General features: G+C 47.5%; 1 protein-coding gene across 1 annotated transcript in view; it reads right to left on the minus strand.

Moving 5' to 3' along the window:
- Positions 1-24,129, minus strand: part of ADARB2 (adenosine deaminase RNA specific B2 (inactive)) — a 382,017-nt gene that overhangs the window by 352,430 nt on the left and 5,458 nt on the right. The window lies entirely within an intron of this gene.

The following is a 24,129-nucleotide window of genomic DNA, read 5'->3' on the forward strand; positions in this document are numbered from 1 at the left end:
AGATTATCTGTTTGCAATTTGTGGGAACTGTGTAAATATATTGGAATTGGTTAAAGAGAGATGACAAAATAAAAAAATAGGGAGACAGCAAGAGTAATGAAGATACAGTAGGTTCCACTTCCAGGAAAAGATCAAACAGAGGATATTCTCCAAGAAAATCGCCTCCAGAGCGTAAGTCTAGGACTCCAGAAAGGAAGATGAGTGAAGAAACTTGTACATGTGGGAGAAATTCAAATTAGCACAGACTGTGTGATAGGCTGAGAGAAAGACACATCCCATCACCCTTCCCCCAAAAAGATGTGTCCAGGACCTAATCCTTGGAACATAAAAATGCTATCTCATGTGGAAAAGAGTTTTCGAAGACGTAATTAGGTTGAGGAGGTGAGATCGCCCTGGGTGTCTAAATGCCCTTGCAGGAGCCCTCACAGGAGCAGGAACGGGTAGCAGCTGGAGAAGCCGCGGGTCGACGCTCAGCGCCTGCGGGAGGCAGGGCCGTGGAGCCTCAGACCTCGGCAGTGTTCCTGAGCCGCAAACAATTCAGATGGATCGGGCAGCTGCCAACCCAGGGCCAGGGTGCTGCCCCGCACCCTTTGCAGTTCCACAAACGTAAATCTAACCAGCGGAGCACGCGGCGAGCACATGAGCAGGAATGGCATGAACCCGCCTTCAGTCTTGTAACGGCTGACGGCTGTAATGGGCCCCTGGGAGCAGGTGTAGGACCAGGTGAATTCAAGGTGGCACTGAAAGCGTCAGCAAGCAGCGGGCCGAGGGTGAGCAGGGCGACCCGAGTGTCAGCACAAAGGGGTGTATAGGGAGACCCCAGGCCTGAAAAATGAAAGGTGAACCCCCACAAATACAGATGGTTTTAGATCTGAGAGTGTGAAACCCTGAGTGCCCAGAGCCCCAGGTGGGGTGGGGGCTCCGGGGCCCCACGGACAGCTGGCAGGGCAGCGGGGAGGCTCGGGAGGCAGGGCAAGGCGGGGCCAGCCCCGCCTGCCCACAGGTGTTCAGGATGATCTGGAAATATTCAGTCCTCAACAGTCTGGACACTTTGGAAAATGTCCAAACTCCAAGTGAAACTGGTAATCTCGGGTCTTTTCCTGCACTGATATCCTGGTAACACGGTTTATTTTTGACCGAGAACCCTGACCCTGGGGGACGGTTCCCACTCCCAGAGGAGATGAATGGAGTGGGACCTCGTGCCCCCACTCGCTGCTGCACCTCTGATCTTCGCCTGAGTGTGCAGATCCCAAAACTCATGTCTGAAGAGGCAATCTGATGGATGAACCTGCGTCTGAAAGCTTTGGCCAAATCCTTATCTTTGTTGATGACTTTCCATCTTAATAGGGTGCCATTTTTGCCCTGCATACATGCAAAAGTTACCTCTCACACTCTTCCAGATAAAATTTTTATACGGCTCCTCACTGCCTCATTCGCTTTCTCTTTCCGTTTCTCTTTTCAAATCCTATTATCCCCTCAAGCACTGCACATAATTCTTCTCTGCTTGTTAGCGCACCGCCTTGTTAACTCCGCTTCTCTATCCACGCAGGGCGTTTGTTCCCAGGCCCGAGCCGGCGCCCACGGCCTCCAGCCGCGCCCTCTCCACAGCCCCAGCCGCTGCGGCCCAGCTCCGCTTCGTCTAGCGCTCCGCATCCGTTTCTTGTTTCTCGATTCTGGAAACTTGGTCACACCGTCAGCTAAACACGAGGCATCAAATATCTGTCTCTCTTTCATAAACAACCTCGGGCTTCACATTCAGCTGAGACTCGGGGAACTGGTAGTATCTGCACCACCTCTGACAAGGGCATGCACGCAGCCAGCCCCGTCCCCGCCAGGGGCTGCGCCCCAGGTGTGGGATGCCCTTCCTTCTCCACGCTGCGGGGAGCAGCTCTCAGAGCTCCGTCCCTAGTTCAGCATTAGTCTCCCACGTCTCCTCTGAACGTCCTTTTGCTCCGTCCTGGGTGAACGTGTATTTTATCAGACGTGAAAGCTCCCCAGTGACCCAGGCCTGGCTTGCTCTTCGTCTTCCCCCGGTCGCTGCGGAAGTCCCCCAGCCCAGCACTGCTCGGCGGGGTCCCGGGACAAACGCAGACCCGATGAAAGTCCGGTAATTCAGGGGAGGGAGTGGGCGAGAAGGCACCGTGGGGATAATATTGATCCTCTTTGGTTGATGGCTCACACGCACCCTCTGTGTAAGTGACAGACTTCAAAAACACAGTGAATTCAGAGGAAATAACGCAAACATTCTTAGGAATCCACATTCCATGTTAGGTCTTCAGATTCCAGAACAGAAGTTCCAAATGCTCTGCGATACTTTCTACCCTTGAGTAACTGTACAGGCATGGTTTTTTATTCTTCTTGGGATAATAATAGTGACTTGCAAATTTTTGGCTGAGTTAATCACTAATAGTAACAGCTAATACTTATTTAGTGCTTAATACGTGCTTAGAATTATGCTCAGGGCTTTAACTATTGTCTCCATGTAATTATCACAAGAACTCTGTGACGTGGATCCAATGACTACGCCTATTTTCATGAGGAAACTGAAGACCAGAGAAGTCGGGTAACTTGCCTGAGATCGCACAGCTAGTGAGTGGTGGATCCTGGAGTCGAAACTCAGATACCTGACATTACACTCATGCTTTTAACCATGAGGCCACACAGATGGTAATTCACCACCTGTCCCTGGTCAGGACCTCGGGAACACCTTCAGCTGGCCTCTTGAGTGACGGCATGTGGAGGGAGCACTGTTGGTTTTTCACATAATATACTTCTTCAGATTTGTCTTAAATTCATAGCTGATTTGAAGTTAGCATAGAAAATCTCTTTAGAACAAATGTAGATTAAAGCAAAAGGAATGTATGTCTCCTGTGAGAGCATTTCTCACCTCAAAGGTTGAGTTTCTGAACTTAAACTTGAACTCTTGGCTGACACGAGAAAACATGAGCTCTTCAGTGAGAACCAGCCTGTTTCCAACCATTTGGGGAGAGATTATTCAAAATGCTCTCTCTCAGTGGAAGCGGTCCTGAGCTGTGTCATGTCTATTTGAATGCGCCTATATTAATGGGCACATTTGATGGTCTAATCTCTGGAGAGTTAACATTCCATGAAGAGCTCTGAAATGAGTAAATTGTGCCATCTCAAATTGAATTCTGAGGGTTCGATTTCTACTGGGAATCTCATAAGAAAACAAGCAGATGTTTCTCAGGAAATAAATGTACTGTTAATTCAATAGAGAGTAGAAAGTTATGTCTTTGATTTGCTGTAAAACAGTAAAACTCTCTTTTCATATTTGCATTAGCAACATTATAATTAATACAGTAAGTAGGGGCCAAAGACAGGAAGTGAAGCCATGTTTTAATTCTGTTTTTATGGCAAAAAAGTTGTATTATTTTTCTAAACAGAGGCAATGAGGTAATCTGAAAATAAGTGTGAATAGTAGGCAGAGTTACCTTTGCCCCTTTTCCTTAAGAATTTGAAATGAAGACGAGAAAATGCATCCAAAGATGGTATAAATATTGATCAATAATTTTCAGGGAACACCCTTGCATTGCAAGAAAAGGGTACACGAGGAATAAGGTGCTCCTTCCATGATTGACGTCCCGTTCGCCACCAGAATGCTCTCTGCGGGAGCAGTAATTACAGCCTGCACAGCGAGGGCACAGGCTAATCGCTACCTGCAAATGTTTACAAATGGAAAGACACACTAAAAGAGGTGCAGCTACATCACCTCAGAGGTAGCCATTAGCGTCCTCTCAAAATTATCTCGTGGTCATTGAAACATGTGGCATTTTTCATTTCCCTGCCATTTTTTTATGTCTGACCCTTAAATCAGGACATCGAGAAGGTCGCAGGGAACTAAATTCCTTCATGATCCTTCATGACTCAGTAAGTAACCTGGCTGATTTTCTGCCTTCACTGTTTGTCACTGGTTAGAAGTGGCATTTTCACCCAGAGTATTCCTTATCCCTAAATTATTCATCAAAGGTCCTCTGACATCTACCCAAGTCAACATTTCCTCTATAAAGCTTCCTGCATCTGCTTTTCTCCCCCTTCCACTCTCAGAGGTGAGAGTTCCATGACTTTTAAGCGTGGCTTACTTCAATAATGTGAATATACTCATGAGCAAGCACGCACTGGTGTGTCCGCGAGGAGCCAGGTGCCTTCCCAAAAACAAGAGAAGTCACTCCCAGGCTTCAGAGAGCTCGTTGCTTCATGGAGGAGATAAGCACATAAACACACAAGTGCAAACACACACACGAAATACACACACACATGAACATGCAGACGTGCACACGCACACACGCACAGAACACCTCTCACACCCCCGCAAACATAAACACAGACTCGTACGTACACGCATTCACACGCACGCCTGAACACCCACATGCGGCCACACACACGACACACGGATGCGTAAGTACACACACTCAGTTTCAAGTGCTAATCACGGTCTGGCATTTAAGGCATTTTGTGACCTGGCCCGAAGCTCCCTTCCAGCCCTCCCTCACCACTTGTCACACTGAGCCCCAGCTCCAGGACGTTCCCCCGTGCAGCCCTGGAGGCTGTGGACTGCCACCCGCTCTCGTCTCCTAGAAGGGCTCGTGTGCAAGTCCCGCCGGAGCTCCCGCGCCTCACTGAAGTCGTGCCGTGTGAACAGGGCACGTGGGGGGCCGCCCGCTTCTGGGCCATTCTCTCCGGGTTCCGCCAGGCCTTCTGCAAGCTGCTTAGTTTCTAAAGATGCCCTTTGTTTTATATTCGAGGTTGGACTTTAGATTAGAAAAGAAGAGCCACCAGAAACACATCCCTGAAGAGAGGGATGCGAGCAAATAGACACCTTCCATCATTTACAGCGGACGCAGCGTGGCAGGGCTTCCCTTCGGCTCCTGCAGCAGCGCTGCCCAAGGACGGAAGGTTCTCCGCTCCACCCCGTCCTGGAGCGGGCAGTTACAAGCGGCTACTGTGTGGCTGAAATGTGGTGAGTGTAACTGAGGGAGGAAACGTTTGGTTTTATTTAATGTAATAAATTAAAACATAAATGGCCACACGCGCTTCCCACAGCCCCTGTCCGGGAAGACAAGCTCTCCCACTGGAAACTGGAAGCCGAGATAACAGCTCACTCAGCGGGAAGTGGGACACTGTCGCTGTCACTCTACACTGGGCGTGATGAGAAACGCCACGGGTGCCACGTAAACGCGAAGTGCGTCTGCTGCTGCCAAAGAATTTAACACAATTGAAGGTGGAAGATAAACCCGCCGGCGGCGGTCACAAACAAGGAGAGTATTTATACGTGGATGTCTGGAATTTAGGATGGAAGAATGAGGGGAGAGTTCACAGAGCGTTGGTGTGAAATCAGTTCACTCACAATCCAGCCTCTTCCGAGTCCGTGCTGGGTCCCGGGCACCCGCCAGTCCCCGGGCTGTTACCTGAGCATGGAGGCTGCCTGTGGTGGGAACAGGGGAGGCGACTGCAGGAGCACAGCTTCGTGAGTGATCCACACACTTCCTGAGCAGTACGTCGCGGGCTCCGAAGAGGGTCGCCCCCCACGTCACAGGGCGTCACCAGCCCCCGTCCCTGTCCCTGTCCCTGCTGCTCACCTGCGTGCCCGCAGCGGGCCGCGCAGCTCCAGGACTCATCACGAGCGTCCCCGTTTGGAAGCATCACAACAGCCTGGACGGGGAGACCTGGAGTCTGAAGCCACTCAGCGTTTCTAAGAGGCACAGGGGCTCTGGGAAAGGTCACCAGCGGGAGCAGTGCTGCTGGAGAAAGGCAGCCCCGACAGCTGGCAGGGGCTTACGGGGGTGGGCGGGGAGATTCGACAGCCGAGGCCCCAGCAGGCGGAAGGTACCCCGCGACGGGGAGGCGGTACGTGAGCATCCCCGAGCATCCACACCACAGGCGGGCCAACACGCAGAGCCGCGTTCTGGCCTGACCTCGGGGAAAGCCTCCATTTCCACAGAAGGTCGGTCCTAGCAAAGCAAGTCTCATCTGCCCACCTGGGGTCAACCCAGCACAGGCTCAGGGAAGCACAGACTCGACAAGGGCGGTCGGGGCTGAGGGGCCCGAGCCCTCGGGTGGCCAATGGGCACGTGCGTGCGGGCGGGACTCCTTGCCGGGCCCCCCAACAGACTGCTCTTTGCTTCACGGCCCTTCCAGGAGGTTGTGATTGTGCATTTCCATCTTCTCCCCAACAAACTGCACCCTCCACGCGATGCGGAGACTTGCCAGGCTCACTGCAGCATCCTCGGCCTCACGCACAGCCCTCAGCAAACATCTGTCAACTTGTGTCCAAAAGTAAGAAAGGACCGGTTGCTGAACCTGAACGAGGCCTCTGTGACTCCCCTTACGTGGGGCCACAAAGTCCAGGGGAGTGGAGTTGAGAGATGCTCTCCTGAAAGTTCTAAACTCTCAAGGTCTTTTCAGCTTAAAAAATACAGCACCTCACATAAAATCAAGATGAAAGCAGTAGGAATTTGATCGCCTTCCTTCTAGAGAAAGTAATGATCCTTTCTGAGAATCACATTTCCATCCCTGAACACGAAAGTTAGCAGGACGAATCATGAGCCAGCTTATCCGACTCATAGAACAAAGACTTTCTCTTACAAACGGTGGGTTCAGAATGCCTGGACCTACGTGCACTATCTGGAAGAAATGCACAGAGAGCGCACAGCACACACACACGCACACAAAGCATGTTCCCCATGGAAATTACGCACGTATTTTTTAAGCACCTGTCCTTGTGGAGCTTAGATCTAGTGTGGGAGACAACAAACAGGGTAAGTAAAAGGCACACCATCTGAAGGGGTGCCGGACGCGACAGAGAAGGATAAATTCTTAGAAAGATATTTTCAATTTTAAATAGTATGATCGGGGGAGCCTTTACTGAGAGAGCTGGATTTTAGGGGAGCCCTCCAAGTGGTGAGGAACGAGTGATGCAAACATCTGGTCAAAGAGGCTTCCCAGGAGCAGGAAGAGCAAGTGCAAAGTCCCTGAGGCAGAAGGGTGTCTGGTGAGTTGGAGGAATTGGGGAGGACCCATGAGGGGGCGGCAGGAGGCCAGATGGGAGGAGACTCTCATCTTCAGGGCTGTGAGGGCCACTGCGGGTGCAAGTCCTTAGCGCCGGCCTCAACCTGAGGGGCCCAGGTGGGTTTCAGAACTCGAATTTCCCCAGATTTGTATAAAGTTAATTAACCTTTACAAAGGCAGTTTTCTAATGAGAAAACTTACTCATCAGTAAGTCAGGAAGGCGACACGCTGGGGTTCTGGTGCCCTGCCCCACCGCCCCGGGGTCAGTGATGCAGGCACCCTGTCGTCCCCGCACTGACAGAGCCAAGGGGAAAGAAACACGCTGTTCTCACTCGGTAGGAAGAGCTTCGTGTCGGCTCAGGTCACATTTTGCTACGCCCAACTCTGAGTGTTTGAGTGCTGGGGAAACTCCGAGATACGGAATGGGACCAGGACCTGCCCTGCAGCTCTGAATCAGAGTAAGACGTGGTACGGCTGGGTCTGAGCAGAAAGGCCCGGGAGCCGACAGGTTTGAACGTGTCCTGCAGCTGTGCTGAGATGGACAGAACAGCCCTGGGCTGCCTGTTTCACACCCCAGGTCCACGCAGCACTGAGAAGGTCCTGCTCTCCATGTAACTGAGACACAAATACCACACGGTGACTGCATTACGGATAATTTGCTCAGTGACCACTCCTTAAATTTTTGAAGTTTAATTAGCTATTTCCCCTAATTAATTAAATATCATTTAATTAATGCTAATTAAACAATACTTTAATAATAATTAATTAAACAGTATTTAAGTAGGTATTTTCTCTAAGGTCTTTTTTATATTGGGTCCCTCACAGTAGACAGACCTACAAACACTACAGGGGAAGTATTTTATTGCTTAACTTCCATGTTTCCCTGGTATTTCTTGAAAACCTCTTATTGTTCATATTACATGGCATGTTGATACTGTATTATCTGTGGACTATTAAATATGTCTATTTTGAGCACAGATAACGGTTGTTTCCACAGCTATCTTGTTGCAACAGCTAATTAAACAGTGACATCCCAAACTATCAGAATGGTATCTGCACTCGACAAACTTCTCAACGCCGACTTCAGCGGGGAAGGTAGCAGCCTAGCGGCAGAGCGCGTGCTGAGCGTGCACGAGGTCCTGGGTGCAATCTCCAGCACCTCCGTTAAAAGGAAAACATGAAACGCTGATTTCATTCTAACACGTTCTTTCTGCTCAGGGACAGAGTTCTGCTCCGTGTCTTTAACGTCCTCGGCAGGAATTAAAGGCTAGAGTCACATTTTGTTTTGTTTTCTCTCCTTTTCCTTAGTGTAAAGTTGATGATGTCAGCATTTTCCCCCAAATGCAACATGGGGACCAGGTCCCATTTCTTGCTTCAGGAGAGAATGCGCCTGACGAGTTGCTTTAGGGCCAAGTGAGGTCCCCAGGGGGGTGGGAGGAAGGTCCGCTGCCCGCCTCACCCTGACCTGCGGGGCGGCAGCTGTCCTGCAGGGCTCCTGCAGGACTAGTCACGGGGTTATCTGTAAGGAGCAGTGATACCACGGAACTGCTTCTTTTCTCAAGCAAGCAGATTTCCATGTGAGTTCACTCTTTCAGATGGAAAGGAGACCGGCCCAAGGAGGCGTCCTGGGAGAAGCGTGGGGAGGCCAGCCCTCCTCTCGTGGCCGCTCCTCGGGGGTCGTCTGTTCTCCCTAAACACGGTCCTGGGTGCTGCGCCAGCGGAAGGGCAGGGTAGCAAGCCGAGCAGGCCCCCTTCCCCGTGGGCCCCGGCCGTCCTCCGGGGGTTACAGCAGGCGTCGCTGACGTCCCAGGACACACCGAGCTTCCCTGCTCTCTCCTCCGAGGGCCTGATGTCCGAGAGGGGAGGCTCCTCCTGTGCTGCTTCTCTGAGCCCAGGTGTGCTGTGCCCGCTGCCTGGTCTTTAGAATGCCAGTGGCTTACTTCAGCGGGGCCACCGTAACTGTGACTCACCTGGGAACTGACACGGGTCTGCTCAGCTCCAGGCCTCCCTCCCCACAGCAGCAGCAGCTGCGCTGAGGCTGAGATTCGAGAATTCCTCTTGCGCTGAGAATGCCTGCGGAGCCACCACAGCCAGACTCCACGGGGTCGTGATCATTTTGTTTTTTTTCCCCCATTTCTCACGATGAAACTTTCCCCCAATAATCACCATTTCACTAACAGTAGTACATTAACTAGATATATGGCAGGGCAGATTTAGCTGTCTTGAAAATATAAATATTCAAACAGTAACTGAACAGAGGGCACAAAATCAGTTTTCAAACTTGTCTGGTTACTTCTGAATCATTTACCAGAAGTAGCAGGTATTTTGAAATAATGTACAATCAAGATGTTTTAAATGCCCTATAGGCCTGCTTTTCTGTGATTAATAAACAATCAAGTTTTTAAGACTGAAGACAAACAATTAGACATTATTCCCTCTGAACGCCTCGTCTTTTCCTAAAGGCCGAGGTGCACACCACTCTGTTACTGGAACATGTACTTGGTGAGGAAGCAGGAGTCTCCAGAGCTCTGAGGCCCTTAAACAAACTCATCGGCCCTTCCTGATCTCTGTGTCCCCACATGTGCACCGGAAAATTACATGACCTGACCCGCAGTGCCTTCCCCAGCGGGGAGACGCTGTGGTTTTCCACCCTTCTCTTTAAGACTGCCATCCCAGCAATGAGACACAAGGGGCCTCGGCCTTTCAGTACCTGAGCCTTGATTTTGCATGAAGGTGCCTGTGGTAGTTCTGAGGGAGAAAAAGTATAAACACAACTCGTACCCTCTAGGAACTCCTTTTGAGAAATAAGACAAAAATGAATGAATGCGTCAAATGACAGCACACAGACGGTACAAAGCCGCACGTCACGGGGGTGGTGGAGACGAGGAGGGTCAGGGTGAAGGCCACTGTGTCCAGAAAGATTAGGGAGCTCCTGGAGGCAGAGGAACCTGACTGAGCCCGCCCAGGGCACCCGGGAAGCCGGATGGCCTTCGGTAAACGTTAATTATACGGCACAAGAAGAAACAGATGGTAATGGGTCAAGAACACAGAAGCAATTCTGAGTCTTTACAATGAAGATTTAGCAGGATATTGGTTAAGCAGGTGACAGAACAGACCGACAAGCCAGACGTGGGACGGTGAGGAAACTGGGCCCGTGCAAGGCAGGAAGAGGCCCCCACACCCACCCTGCAAGGGGAGCTCAGGGCCCATGGCTGAAGTCCCTGCAGAGGCCGGGTCCCTGCCTCTCCCGTTTGCACTGCCCTTTCCTGGAACTCCGCTGCCCTAGAGTCTGCAGGGGAGGGGTCCCGACGGGTGTGAAGGGAGCAGGTGCTGACGTCTGCGGCGCCCAAGGTGGGCGTCACGCTTCGCACAGACTGCAGGGGTACATCCTGCCCCGTGTCCTGTGACGTACATTTTAAAGAGCAGAAAACGTACGTGTAGAAAGATTATGCAGCTTTAATGTGGTTGCAAAACTACTAACTGGAAGAGGGGAAGAGTGAGTTTTGTCTGACTCTGAGTCCTTGCTTTCCCCCTGGAGGAGCGAGGTGCCCAGACGAGCAGGTGCCAGTGTGATGCAGTGATTACTGACAGACCATCTTTGCTGGCCTGGAATATCTGGCAGCACATGGTACATTCTAGGACACGAGAGAGTTTCATAGAGAACTCTGGGCGTAAACAGGACCCCCACTGGCTGCAGCTGCTAAGACCACGGTGGATGTCTCACTGCGTGCTCTCTGGGGGCCGGACGTCTGCTGCTGCGTGAGACAGCATCAGGGAGGACTTCAGAGGGCTGCACGTCTAACACTTTCGAGGGAACGTTCCAGAGAAGAAACAATATAACGAGGAAATCAAGTCTGTGAGCACGACTCATCGTGTGGTTGAAATGTAACAATCTTGCAGAGAGTTCTGCACGTTATTGGAATGGTATCACCAACTTCGACCACAATTAGAACGATCAATCTCAATTAATTTTTATAGACCAGTTCCTCTTCCCGAATGCCGTGGTAAGGTTATCTGCTGTTTCCTGAGCAGGGCCCAGGTGGTCATCTGACTCCCACTCCCACCTTTCTCTCTCATTTTCTGTCCTCCGAGGAGCCCGTCTACAGGGTATGTGGAAGGGCGTGTTTATCGCTCAGCATTAGACATTCCCAGTAATTGTGCAGCATTTACGTATCGAGCACAAGAAATGTCTGCATTTGCATAATGTGTCTCTTGTCCCTGCCCAGGTCTCATACGTCAGTCCCCAGCCTGAGTTCAGGCATCCAGGGTCCTGCCCGGGAGGGGAGCTCTGAGGAGGACAGTTTCACTTAACTCTTCGAGCAGCAGTGAATGCTGGTGGTATGAAGGGATCCCCATCACGACCTGGAGCAGCAGCTCCTGTACACACACATACACATACACATGTACGGGATACACGCACATGCACACTACAGGCCTGGAGCTGGAGACCTCAGTTTATCCTCAAAGCTGGTTCTGATTCAGAGTGTTGACCGGGGAGCGTGTGACAAGAGTGCCTGACTGATACCAGCAGAAACGGCTCAGAACAAGAGACACCACGGAGCGCCTGGCATGATGGGACAGCTGCTCCGCATCCCCGCTTCCCTCCAGCCGCCCTGCAGAAACACGCCTTCACTCACACACCCTTCAAGATCTTCAGGGGCCCCAGCTTGGCAGTTAGATCTCATAAATCAGGATGCTTTGGGTACATTTCTCCTCAACTGCTTTTTAAAACCAATAATTAGCATTTCAAAGACAGGGGTTAGATATTAACAAGATGGAAGTGACTTGAGTCTGCGATGCACAGTACTACACGTATGGACTTATTTTTAGCTTCTTAAAAATGCTCTTATTAAAAATAAGATCATGACACAAATCAACTCATCAAAAGTCCACGTCTTTCACCAGGAGAGTATTTATGCCTGTCTTCCTCTTGACACAAGGGCCAGACCACTGCAGGCTTATTAGCGGGAGGATAGTGAAGGGGAGGTTATCTGTCAGTGACAGAACACTACCTGGGTATCAAAGAGCTTCCAAGTTCACATGAAGTCTATAGATGGTCAGAAAACTTTTAATGTTCAACTGAAACCCACAATTAAACTGGTTTTTTTTCCTACTGATTATTTTAAAAAAGAAATAAAATGTTAGGAAAACAGGTTCACTTCATATTGACATTCTGGATTATTAAATGCCAAGGTATGTGTCCCATGTAATTAGTGAAGAACCTGACTCCTCAGCACATGCACCACCATGAAGCGGCTTTACAATGACAGTCGAGGTGACACATGACTGCCGGACATCGAACACATTTTAAATTCTTTCCCCAGGAATCGGAACTTTCAGAAATATTTTCGTCAAGGACACATGCATTTTTCCTGGAGCTTGGGGACCTCTAGATTCTAATCTTAGCTTTGTAGCCAACAGCCAACATAAACTTCGGAGATATCTTAAATATCTGTGGCACAGTATTGTCAACTGCAAAATAAAAGGCGAACACTGAAGTTTCTTTCTGTTTTTTTTTTTTTTTTTTTTTTCACACCCAATACCTCCCTCCTTTGGGGAAACGGTATCTTGCCTCTGCTTCGGCCACCGAGTTCGGATGGGAGCCACCAGCATTTGGGAGCCCAGCCATCACGGCTCCCTGAGTTGGAGGCGGCTGAGGGTGGGCGCTCCCCCAGGTCTTATCTAAGTTGACTGCTTTTGAAATGGAGCTGGGGAAAGGCTTTCTTTTCTGCTCATGAGGTCCTCAGATGAGGAGCCCAGGATTTAAGGGGCAGCTCCCCACCTCAGGTAAAGGCTGGGCGGGGAGGGAGACCCCAGCACCGGAAGTGGCCACGGAGAGCCCCGGATTTCAGGCCCTCCCGTCTTCCCCACAGTTCACCAGGAAGACCCACCACCGCCCAGCCACGGTCGCACTGCGTCTCTGACACAGCAGCTCGAGGGTTTCTCGGGCACAGAGCTGAATGGGCTTTGAAATCCTGTCCACTTCTGCAGTTCCATGAGTTTACGGTCTGGTAAATGAAAGTAAAGAAAGATTTCTAGGTAAACTTCAGTTAATCAGAAAATTCTATTAGCCAAAAGACTCGGTTTCACAAACCTTTTAAGGTCCTAGAATAGAACAGTGCCCAACAAACACTGGGACCGCACGACTGTCAACTGGCCGTATTGTTGGTGGTGGGGCCGCAGGATGAGCGGCTTCTGAGGTCCGGGTGGACGCAGCACAGTCGTGTGTGTGTGTGTCTGTGTGTGGTGTGGCCTGCATGGTACTCACTGGGCACAAAAAGGTCAACACTAAACCCTCTACACCCCCACGCGAGGCGGGACACTCAGCACTTCATGCACAGGCACTCTCATGACGTCTGCATTCCTGCCCAAATGGGGCATCAGTTCTGGCTGAGCTGGAGAAGTTCTGCTGAAGCAGAGGATACAGGCTTCCCTTCAACAGAGTAAAACAAAGGAATAAAACAAAGACGGAAGGAGGTGGCGGGATCACCACTTGGCAGAAAAACCAGGCCATCTTCCAGAATGATAACAAAGCAATGCAAGACGCTGTAGAAAGCAGATCTCTGCAGAGACCCACTGATAAGCTTGTACTTAAGATAAGCCTTCAGAAAATTTATAAACTGAAGCTGAGGGTAAGAGCCTGGAAACCAAGTAGGTGACACCCTAATGTAGATCAAACAAGATGAAGCAGCGTAGAGCAGCCGATGATCAACACATCTCACATAAAGGAAGAAGAAAAAGACACAAAAGAACCCTAAGAGCTTCCGCCAGCTCTTTAGTAAAGAGGAAATGGAAGCGGGCACCTGCTTCACATCGTTCACTCTTTGCTCCCTGCGAGTGTGCACGCGCTCCTTGGAGGACAGAGCGGACTGCACTCAAGCATGTTGCTTTCATCTCCCGGCAAAGGCAGAGCCATCCTCCAATGGCCCATGCTGTGCCCTGACTGGTCTGTGTGTGAAGTCTTGAAACTAGAACACAGATCTTCGACAGAGACTTCTGGGCTGCATTAAGACCTGAGAATTTCAGTTGGTGTTCTGATTCCAAGGGAAACAGAACAGGCACGCATCCCCCATTAACCCTGCTGCATTTATAAGGTCTTGTTTTTCACAGAAGATGTGGTCACCACCATCATCACCATGCCAGGGTTGTGCCCAGAGGGCTGCCCCTGAACCTCACCGTAAGAACGCACGTTCCGGCTTCGTGCTGCGTGAGCTGGTCCTCCTCACTGACTCTCCAAACTCTGGCTCTTCCATTTGTAACGTGAGAAGAGTGCGGGCCTCATGCCAGAGTTGCTGGACGCAACAAACCGCTTAATGAAAGTACAGCTCTGAGAGGGGTGCCCTGGGCACTGGAGAAGCCCTCACTGAACGCGAACTCCGTCCTTGCCCTCTGCACCACCGTGACGTCGCCACCGCCACAGGCACCGCAAAGCAGAGCTCCTGTGCTTCCAGTTTCTAACGACAGATACTAAGCAATTTCTGGCAGATAAAAACATTTTGAATTTTTTCTCCTTTTTGAGAGGAGAGAGACAACAACGTGTGCACGGAGGAAGATGATGAGATTATCAAGGTTAGCTCACAGTTAACCTGCCGTTTTGCGAGTGAGCGGCCCAGGAACCAGTGTTCTCCCAGCGAGAAGCCTCCTGGGAAACCTGGGAAGGAAGGGGGAGACCCAGGGGAATGAGAGGGTCCCTGTCCTCTGTCACCTCCTCTCCTGGGCACCTCCTGCTGGGACCTGACGCTGTGTAGGGAAGCCAGTGACGGAATGGACCCTGATGGTCAGAGCACTGGTACTTGTGGGCCAGCGACGGACACCTCCCTGTCCAGTGCTCGTGACGCAGGTCACTGGGATGCTGGTTTTGGCACCCCGCTTTCTCCTGAGCCCTGCGAGGAAGGTCACGTGTGCCGGATAGAGAACTCTGACCCTGGAAGTTTTCATGACACACAGGAGCATACTTACTCCAGTGCTAGTGACCACGTGACAATAATGTGGAAAAAGGGAAATTTTACCTTTTTCATTGTGAACCTCAGGAAATCAAAGTCACTTTTGTACACTGATCAGCTGTCAGGTTTAGGAGTACTGGGAAACGGTGCCCTTGGCTTATACTTGAACACCGTGGTGGCAGCCAGCGCCCTGTGACATGCCACCTCACAGGGCTCCCCACCGTGTGGTCCACGTGGACAGGAGGGAGGGGCGGGCGCTCTGAGAACACAGGCGGGAGACTGCCCTAGGAATGGGAGGCCTGGAAAATGCAGTTAAAGTTCCATATACATGTGTGTGCGTGTGTACACAGTACACATACTATACATTATAACACAGTATATATTAATATAAGTATATGCATTTCCTGGTTCAACTGACCTGAAATGCATTCTTCAAATTTAGGGCGTAAGAGTCTAACGCCGTGTTCTTCAGGATACCTGGAATGAGATGCTTCCCGTGGTGATGGTGATGACGTAACAGCAGCTAAGAGTCGTCTCTGTGTCCAGCTGCGCTTGTCATTGCTGTGATCCACCTTCATCACCACCTGTCTGTTTGTCTGTCTGTCTATCTTTCTATCTTTCTTTCTTCAATCTGTCTTCAAACCACGCACGAGTAACCTGGATTTATGGGCAGGATTTGAGACAGAGAGGAAGCAAATGCTCCTGGCTGACAGAGTACAAGTGGTTGAGAGTCTTATTCAAATCCAGTTAATCTAACTGTAGAGCCTGGATGCTTTATGTGAGTGGAAAACAAAGCAGAGCGAAATCCTTCAGTTAGTGACCACTTTACATGGATTACCAGAGCCTGTGAACACGTATCAGTAGCTGAGAGCTACAGAATGCTGCTCCACACTGAAGAGAGTTCTGTTAAAGCACTTAACCAAGTGAGGAAACCCACCTGGTCACCAGTCTCACGGAGGCCCCCGACCATCAGTGATCCAGCTGTCAGTCGGGAGGAGCAGGAAGCTAAAGCCCCAGGCCTCCAGAGCACAGAGTCCATTAGGGAGGGAGCTGCAGGGCTCGCCTGGGAAGCAGGGAGGAGTGAACTCGCCCAGGGAGCTAGAGACGGAGGCGGCAGGCAGGGCGGTGACTACTCAGAATACAAACACGGATTTCAGACCAGAATAGCTAAAACGGGGTTTCTGTGTGTGTGTATTTCTGAGATTAGTTAAAATCTTCCTTTCACAGATAAAATTTGAATAAACGCACAGACCACACCATATTAAAATAATCTAATTGTCACAGTTTTTACCTCTCCCAACAGCTTTGGAAAATACACCAACTTGACCATTTATACAAAGCTTCTAGAGAAGACTTTAACAGACTTTTTATAAGCAAATGAACTAAATATGCTGGAGCTTTCTAAACTGTACTTCAAAGGCAGCACAAAAGTCTGTAAACAATAAAAAAAGAACTGTATCACATTTCATCAACTGACTAATAATTTGAGGGTGTCTGAACAGTTTAATCATAGAAGAATTCACAAACCTTTATAGACATTAAAAAAAGAGAATCTTAACCCTACAGTGAATGACCTTTGTGATTCATTTGGGGGTCATTTCTTTTCTGGTGAATGCTTTGTGGTTTATAAGTATAAAAAATGAGTGGAAAATTTTGTATTATTCATTTTGAAGGCTCTTTTTATTAAGAGAAGAAATGAAATTCAATGAAAATCATTTTGCTGATAATTACGGTGAAATAGGCAGTACTCTGAATGTATTCTATTGCAGACAATATAGAAGAAATGGCTCTGTCTGTTCACTGTCTGATTTAATGGACTGGCTGCGTGAAGCTCGGTCCTGGCTCATTTCTACATGCAGTCCTCAGAGTGACAGCTGGTGAGGCTGCTTCCAGAGAGGGATCTGGTCGGGAAGACCAGGAGAGTCAGGACAATTTTGTTTTAACCCCCAGAGGCCTACCCGTTTGTGAGTTGCTATTGGACGGCACCAGCCAGTGGCGGCGGCTGTGCCTGTGATGTAGTCTGGGCGGAACGTCCTGGCGGCCACAGGGGGCAGAGAAAGTCATGACTTTGTGTCAGACTGAGTTCAGGGCTACAGCCACAGGCCATGGTTTTCATGGAAGAAACAAGTGGGTACAGTCATCAGCAGTTATAGTCAAACAGTCCTCACAGTGTCTGCTTCCACATGTTGGCCCATCACATTTTATAACCTGCCTAATACAATTTGCCTCTCTCTTCCTTCCTTCCCTCCCTCTATCTATCTATCTATCTATCTATCTATCTATCTATCTATCTATCCCTTTCTTTCTTTCTTTTTTCTTTTCTCTCTTTCTCTTTCTTTTTTTCTTTCTTTCTCTCTCTCTCTCTTCCTTCCTTCCTCCCTTCCTTCCTTCCTCTCTCTCTCCCTCCCTCTCTCTCTCCCTCCCTCTCTCTCTTTCAACTAATGATGATGCCAAACTCGGTCGGAGTAAATGAAAGCAGTAGTGAATTAGTGAAAAATTTTTACAAACATGTGGAGATGCAGTTTTCAGACACACACAGCGTCTAAAACCAGGGGCTGCCTTGGAGGGGACCACAGGCCGCAGCTCCTGCACCTGACCTGGGCTGCTGAGCACCGACACTCGGTGCCCACGGACCGCGGGGTGTGCCTTTCACTGCAGCGGTGCGGCAAGCACGAGGCAAGGCCTTTAACATACATGGCTGGAAAATCAGGTGCAGTAGCTGCACTTTAGAATTCAGCTGACCACTTTAATTATAAATAATGGGGTTGAGAGCCTTTTGATAAGACAAATTAAAACCTAGAATATACGTTTTTAAGACCAACATAGCTTTCATATTTAGTGATGTAGATCATATACAAGCCAATCTCTTACATATTTTTAATCTAATTAGTTTAAAAGTGAGACTTAAATTCAGAATGATAATGTAAAGGCCCAAAAGAACTTTTTTAAAAAATTGATTTTACTGTTTTCATTAGATTCTATTTACAATTTTTCTGTTGGAACACACATCATCAGTTAAAAAGCCCACCTTCTGTATTAATTTATGATAAAGTCCACAGACCAGAAGACAAGCCGGAAACCTCATCAATGATAGTATTTGGACTTGACAGTCAGCAGTCCTGAATGTAGTCCCTGTGGCTCTCAGTTATGCCACTGATAGAAATGGGTCTCATCGACCATTTATTAGATGTGGGTCCCCCAAGTTACTTGCGTGTTCTTATCTATAAAGTGGAGGGAACAGCGATACCCACATTGCATGGTGTGTCGCAGGCTGGAAGAACAGAACACACACAGGCCAGTTTCCACAGTGCCAAGAAGTCTGTGAGTATGCACAGGCTCTTAGCCATCATTATGGAAAGCATGGTAGTGAGAAACCTGAGTGATGCAAGTGAAACATGGATCCACACACAGAGCATGAGGGTGACGTCCGTAGGTAAATCGGTTTAGCCTTCCTTACGTCATTGTGTATCTACTCACACCTGGAGATGTCAAGCCAGTCCGTGAATGTGGGTTGTCACTGAATTCCACTGAACACGAAATGCTTTCATTGGAGGGAAACTTGGAACTCATGGAGTTCTGAAAGCAGGGTAATACAACTCCTGGTCAAAGACTTCCAAGGCAACTTATAAATCAAGAGAGACAGTGAGGTGGGACCTCCATGTTAGCTCACGGAGACAGATCACCTCACGCAGCCTCATCCAGGCAGTCTGGGTTCTGCGGCAACACCTCAAGCATGCTGAGATTTACTGGATTTGTTTTATCATTTCAGGAGTCTCTGATTGTCACTGCAACCCGTTCTAATCTAGTTTAATGAAGATAAACAGGTTGGAAACACCTGGGATGGAAAGGCTCTGTTAGATTTACAACCAGGAAGATGGAAGCCTTTCAGCTTACGATGCACTGACGTGACTTAAAATATGCAAATGTTGGAGCACTTCTGTTTGATATGGAAAACCTCAAATGAAAACCAAAATCACTTTGTCTGTGTACAAATGATTTAAAAAATTATCAGGTAGACCCTTCTTGAATTAGTTTACTATGTAAAACATAAGGAAAACTCCTAAGAATGTGAATTTACTAATAACCTTCCTGTACATTCAATATTTGGTCCGTTTTGGAGATGATCTTACACATGTGCCACAAAATTCTCTTTGCTTAGATGCAATCAGCACCCAAAAATGACATCTTTTTCTCATTTAGATATGAAACTAATTTTATGCAGTGTGGAATGTCAGTACCAGAGAAAGAGCTTATAAAAATGAGGGAGATACAGTCAAAATTTCTCAGTATCCCACTGTTGGTGGGAATGTAGTTTGGTGCAGCCACTATGGAAAACAGAATGGAAATTCCTCAAAAACCTAAACAGAGACTTACCATACGATCCAGCAATCCTACTCCTGGGCATATATCCAGAGAGAACTCCAATTTAAAAAGATACATGCACCCCAATGTTCATAGCAGCACTATATACAATAGCCAAGACATGGAGACAAACTAAATGACCATCAACAGATGACTGGATAAAGAAGTTATAGTATATTTATACAAGGGAATACTACTCAGTCATGAAAAGAATAAAAGAATGCCATTTGCAGCAACATGGATGGCCCTGGAGATTGTTCTAAGTGAAGTAAGCCAGAAAGAGAAAGAAAAATACCATATGATACTACTTCTACGTGGAATCTAAAAACAAAAAAAGGACACAAATGAACTTATTTACAAAACAGAGTAAGACTCACAGACAAAGAAAACAAACTTAGCCGGGGGGGAAGGGAGTAGGAAGGGATAAATTGGGGATTCAGCATTTGTAGATACTAACTACTATATATAAAATAGATAAACAATAAAGTCCTACTGTAGGCACAAGGAGCTATATTCAATACCTTGAAGCAGCCTATAATGAAAAAGAATATAAAAGGAATATATTAAATATATAAACGAATCACTATGCTGTACACCAGAAATTAACACAACATTGTAAATTGACTATACTTTAATTAAAAAAAAAACTTCTCTGGAGAAAATTTTTGCAAATGATGAAACTGATAAAGGCTTGATCTCCAGAATATATAAGCAGCTCATATGACTTAATAAGAAAAAAAAACCCAATCCAAAAATGGGCAGAAGACCTAAACAAGCAATTCTCCAAGGAAGAAATACAAATGATCAATAGGCACATGAAAAAAAATGCTCAATATCACTAATTATCAGAGAAATGCAAATCAAAACTCCAATGAAGTATCACCTCACACAAGTCAGAATGGCCATCATTCAAAAGTCCACAAATGACAAATGCTGGAGAGGCTGTGGAGAAAGGGGAACCCTCCTACACTGCTGGTGGGAATGCAGGTTGGTGCAGCCACCGTGGAAAACAGTATGGAGATTCCTCAAAAGACTAGGAACAGACTTACCATATGACCCAGAAATCCTGCTCCTGGGCATATATCCAGAAGGAACCCTACTTCAAAAAGACACCTGCACCCCAATGTTCATAGCAGCACTATTTACAGTAGCCAAGACATGGAGACTGCCTAAATGTCCATCAACAGATGACTGGATAAAGAAGAGTTGGTATATTTATACAATGGAATACTATTCAGCCATAAAAACTGACAACATAATGCCATTTGCAGCAACATTGCTGTTCTTGGACAATGTCATTCTAAGTGAAGTAAGCCAGAAAGAGAAGGAAAAATACCATATGAGATCACTCATATGTGGAATCTAAAAAAACCAAAACATAAATACAAAACAGAAACAGACTCATAGACATAGAATACAAACTTGTGGTTGGCAAGGGGGAGGGGGGTGGGAAGGGACAGACTGGGATTTCAAAATTTGTAGATACTGACTGGCATATGAAAAATAGATAAACAAGATTATACTGTATAACACAGGGAAATATATACAAGATCATGTGGTAGCTCACAGTGAAAAAAAAGTGACAATGAATATATGTATGTTCATGTGTAACTGAAAAATTGTGCTCTACACTGGAATTTGACACAGCATTGTAAAATGACTATAACTCAATAAAAAAAAGTTAAAAAAATTGAAAAAAATCAAAGGAAAAAAATTTCTCAGTACAAATCTAGCCAAATTTGATGGTGTAATTTACCACAGCCTTAAAATGTCTCGTCCATCCTTTAAATTCCCATGTGAAATTAAGAAAAAAAATGGAAAAGAAAATGGTGTCAACTTTGCATAACTCGAGCTGTGCTTTAATGTCACTGCGGTGAGTGCATTTCACTGTATTGCTGTGAACCCTGGCCTGCTTCTACACAGCTAACTTAAAACAGTTGAGGCCGACGTCAGGAACTGATCAAGGTAAGAAGTGATTAAGATTTGTTGTCTCCTTGCATTTTAACTGTAACACAGGATTTCATGCATTTCAAATCCTATTAGTTTATTTGGTATAAGCGACCTTCCCAGTAACCTTTCTCAAATACAGGATGCTGGGGTGTGTTTATCATCAGCAGGGAGAGCTACGCCAAATGCGACTTCTAAACCTATTTTCTGATTCAAATTTAGTGGATCTAATGAAAAAAAAATACCTTAGGCTTTGCAGCTGCATCCATTTGTACATGCAAATTTGGTAATTGCTTATATAAATTGAGTAAACTGTACATGAAAACAAGCTTTTAAATGTTCAATTAATCAGTTTGCAAAAATCTCCCAATGTTCTTGCTACCAGCAAACTCTTCCACAGATCATCCCTGGGAGCTGAAAAAGAATCTAATATTTCATCTGCACATGTGGCAAGCTTTCTTATTCCTCAGTGGTTGGCTCTGGCTCCTTCATTCACCACTATGTCCTACACACGTGTCAGGCACAGAGATTCTCTGGTGAAGAAGACAGGCAAAACTCCCCTGTACCTAAATTATGCTCATTTTGTAATGCTGAGTAAACAAGGAAGATTTAAAATTAAAGTTGCTTCTCTGGTTTTGTTTCTTCAATCCTCTTTCCTTCCGTGTGGCCTTCAAAAGTAGCAGAATTACCGTTCTAAGGAAATAACGCAGCACTGAGATTCATTTTTCAGCTTCAAGGATTTGAATTTGTGGAAATTAACGTGTGTGTCTTTTGACAATTTCCTTGTGTGTAAATGAGGGGGTTCAACCACATACACTATGTCTCTCTCATCTCTCTGATGCTCTGCAAGCCCTGTTCTGTCACCCGCTTCCTCACCCACGGCGTGATGGTCCAGACGGTGCCACTCAGACGTGGATGTGCCCATCCATCTCTCGGAGAAGGGATGCCTTAAAAAGCTGAATCTTAACTAAGCAGGTCTGGGAAGGTGGAGAATCTGAACTCTCAACACGCTCCAGGCCACGCCGGTGTTCTCTGTGCCAGGGAGGTGCCCTGAGTGGCCAGGGCACAGCTGAGGCTGCGCTCCACATCTGCTTCTCCCGGCTTCTCCTTCTAGATTGGTTTTGGAAATGGAGTACAGTTAGAAAGAGGAAGGCATCTTAATGAAGGTGAACATCGGCAAGGACAGTAGCCTGCAGCCTGATGCGTGTGACACGAGGAAGGCAGAGGTTACAGAGCCCGTCTGCAAACGTCCCAGGGGTCTGATTCACTCTGTGGTGTCACAAGGACAGAGGCCCATCGTCTTCCTCACGGGAAGTGACAGGAGCTCCTGCGTGCTGCCCACCGGTGACAGTGTGCCTTCTGAGCTCTTCTCTACACCATTACAGTGGGGCCCTTGCACTGCCTGTGTCTGACATGAGAAGACTGAGTCCTAGAGCCGGAAGGTAATTCCCCTCTTCCATGCAACTAGTAAATGGTGGTGCCGCGATGCTAAGGCAGTTCCGTGCAACTCCAGAGCCTGCGCTCTGCAGAGCCCTCCAATTATCTCTCAGCACCGTCTCCTTCCATATCTTGATGCAATTACTGGTTTTGCGGTAGAAGGCACATTATGCAGAGAAATGAAAGAACATTGATTTTATCAGCTTGATATTATTTAAAACATCAACATTTGGCATAATTCACGTTTCCTGAAATGATGACCTATTCAAGAATTTGGATTTTTACATTTCTCAGATATAATGAAGATATAGCTCAATGGATACAGCATTCCCTGAAAGCCTCATTAATATGCATGTGTAACAGGAAAAAAATGTCTTGTCAAGTGCTCAAGACGTGCATTTGGATATGGGTTTTTAAGAATCTTTTCTAAAGTAAGGAAATAATCTATTCACAGCATTTGGGACAGAAAGTTCTGAGAATTATTTTTGTTACCTACTTCCTTTGGAGTTGAAGAAACTTTATTTTCTTAAGAGTCTTAAGTTTCTTAAGAAACTTTCGTTTCTTAAAAGTAGGAGTACGAAATAAAATGGTATTCTCATTTTTGGACCTTTTCTTCCTCCCCTATGCATGGAACCTTTTTGAAGCAGATGAAAAGCTTTGTCTCTGGAATGCTTCTCAAAATATGGGGAGATCTAATCACGTTCATCACCTGCTGTGACGTGATGGTGTGTGGTGACCCCGCTGAAGTGACATTTACGGAAGCACAGGCTGGGAAGAGACTGATTTCCATTCACCAGACAGTACTGGAAGATGTTTGTTTAGTCTCAGCGTCATACGTTAAGCAGGACACAGACAAAGTGGGAGTTTTAAAGCAGTGGCCAGAATGGCGAGTGAGTGCTGAAAGAGCTGGGGAGGCCGGCGGAGAAGAGATGGGGTTTTCAAGCACACGAAGGGCTAGCCTTTGGAAGAAGAGGGCAATTCATTCTATCTGACCTCTGCTTTCAATCCAAACCAACATGTGATGCTCAAAGCAGCGGATTCCAGCTCCACATGAAGACCCTGCTGCTCTTTAGAATGTCTGAGGGTGAAACGTGGCCTTAGGCACCTGTGAATTCTGGGAATCGGTACAGGGGCTGGGCCCCCAAAGCAGGATGCTGTGCAGGATTTCAAGCATCGTAGGAGGACTGGACAAAGTCGTTCCCAAGCCCCTTGCCCGTTTTCAGCCTGGGGCACTGTGGTCTGAAGCCGCGGGCAGCGGCCCCGGCAGTAATCAGATTGGTATAGGCAGGGAAAAGCTCAGGCAAATCCGTGAACTATCAGGACTTGATTTTTCAATTTCCTTCCTCTTGTGCACCTCTTTCATAGGTGTCCTCTGTTCCACTGGCCACGTTCCTCTATCCTGATGCGTGCTCAG

Source organism: Camelus ferus, chromosome 35, assembly GCF_009834535.1.
Source record: "Camelus ferus isolate YT-003-E chromosome 35, BCGSAC_Cfer_1.0, whole genome shotgun sequence".
Classification (NCBI taxonomy): domain Eukaryota; kingdom Metazoa; phylum Chordata; class Mammalia; order Artiodactyla; family Camelidae; genus Camelus; species Camelus ferus.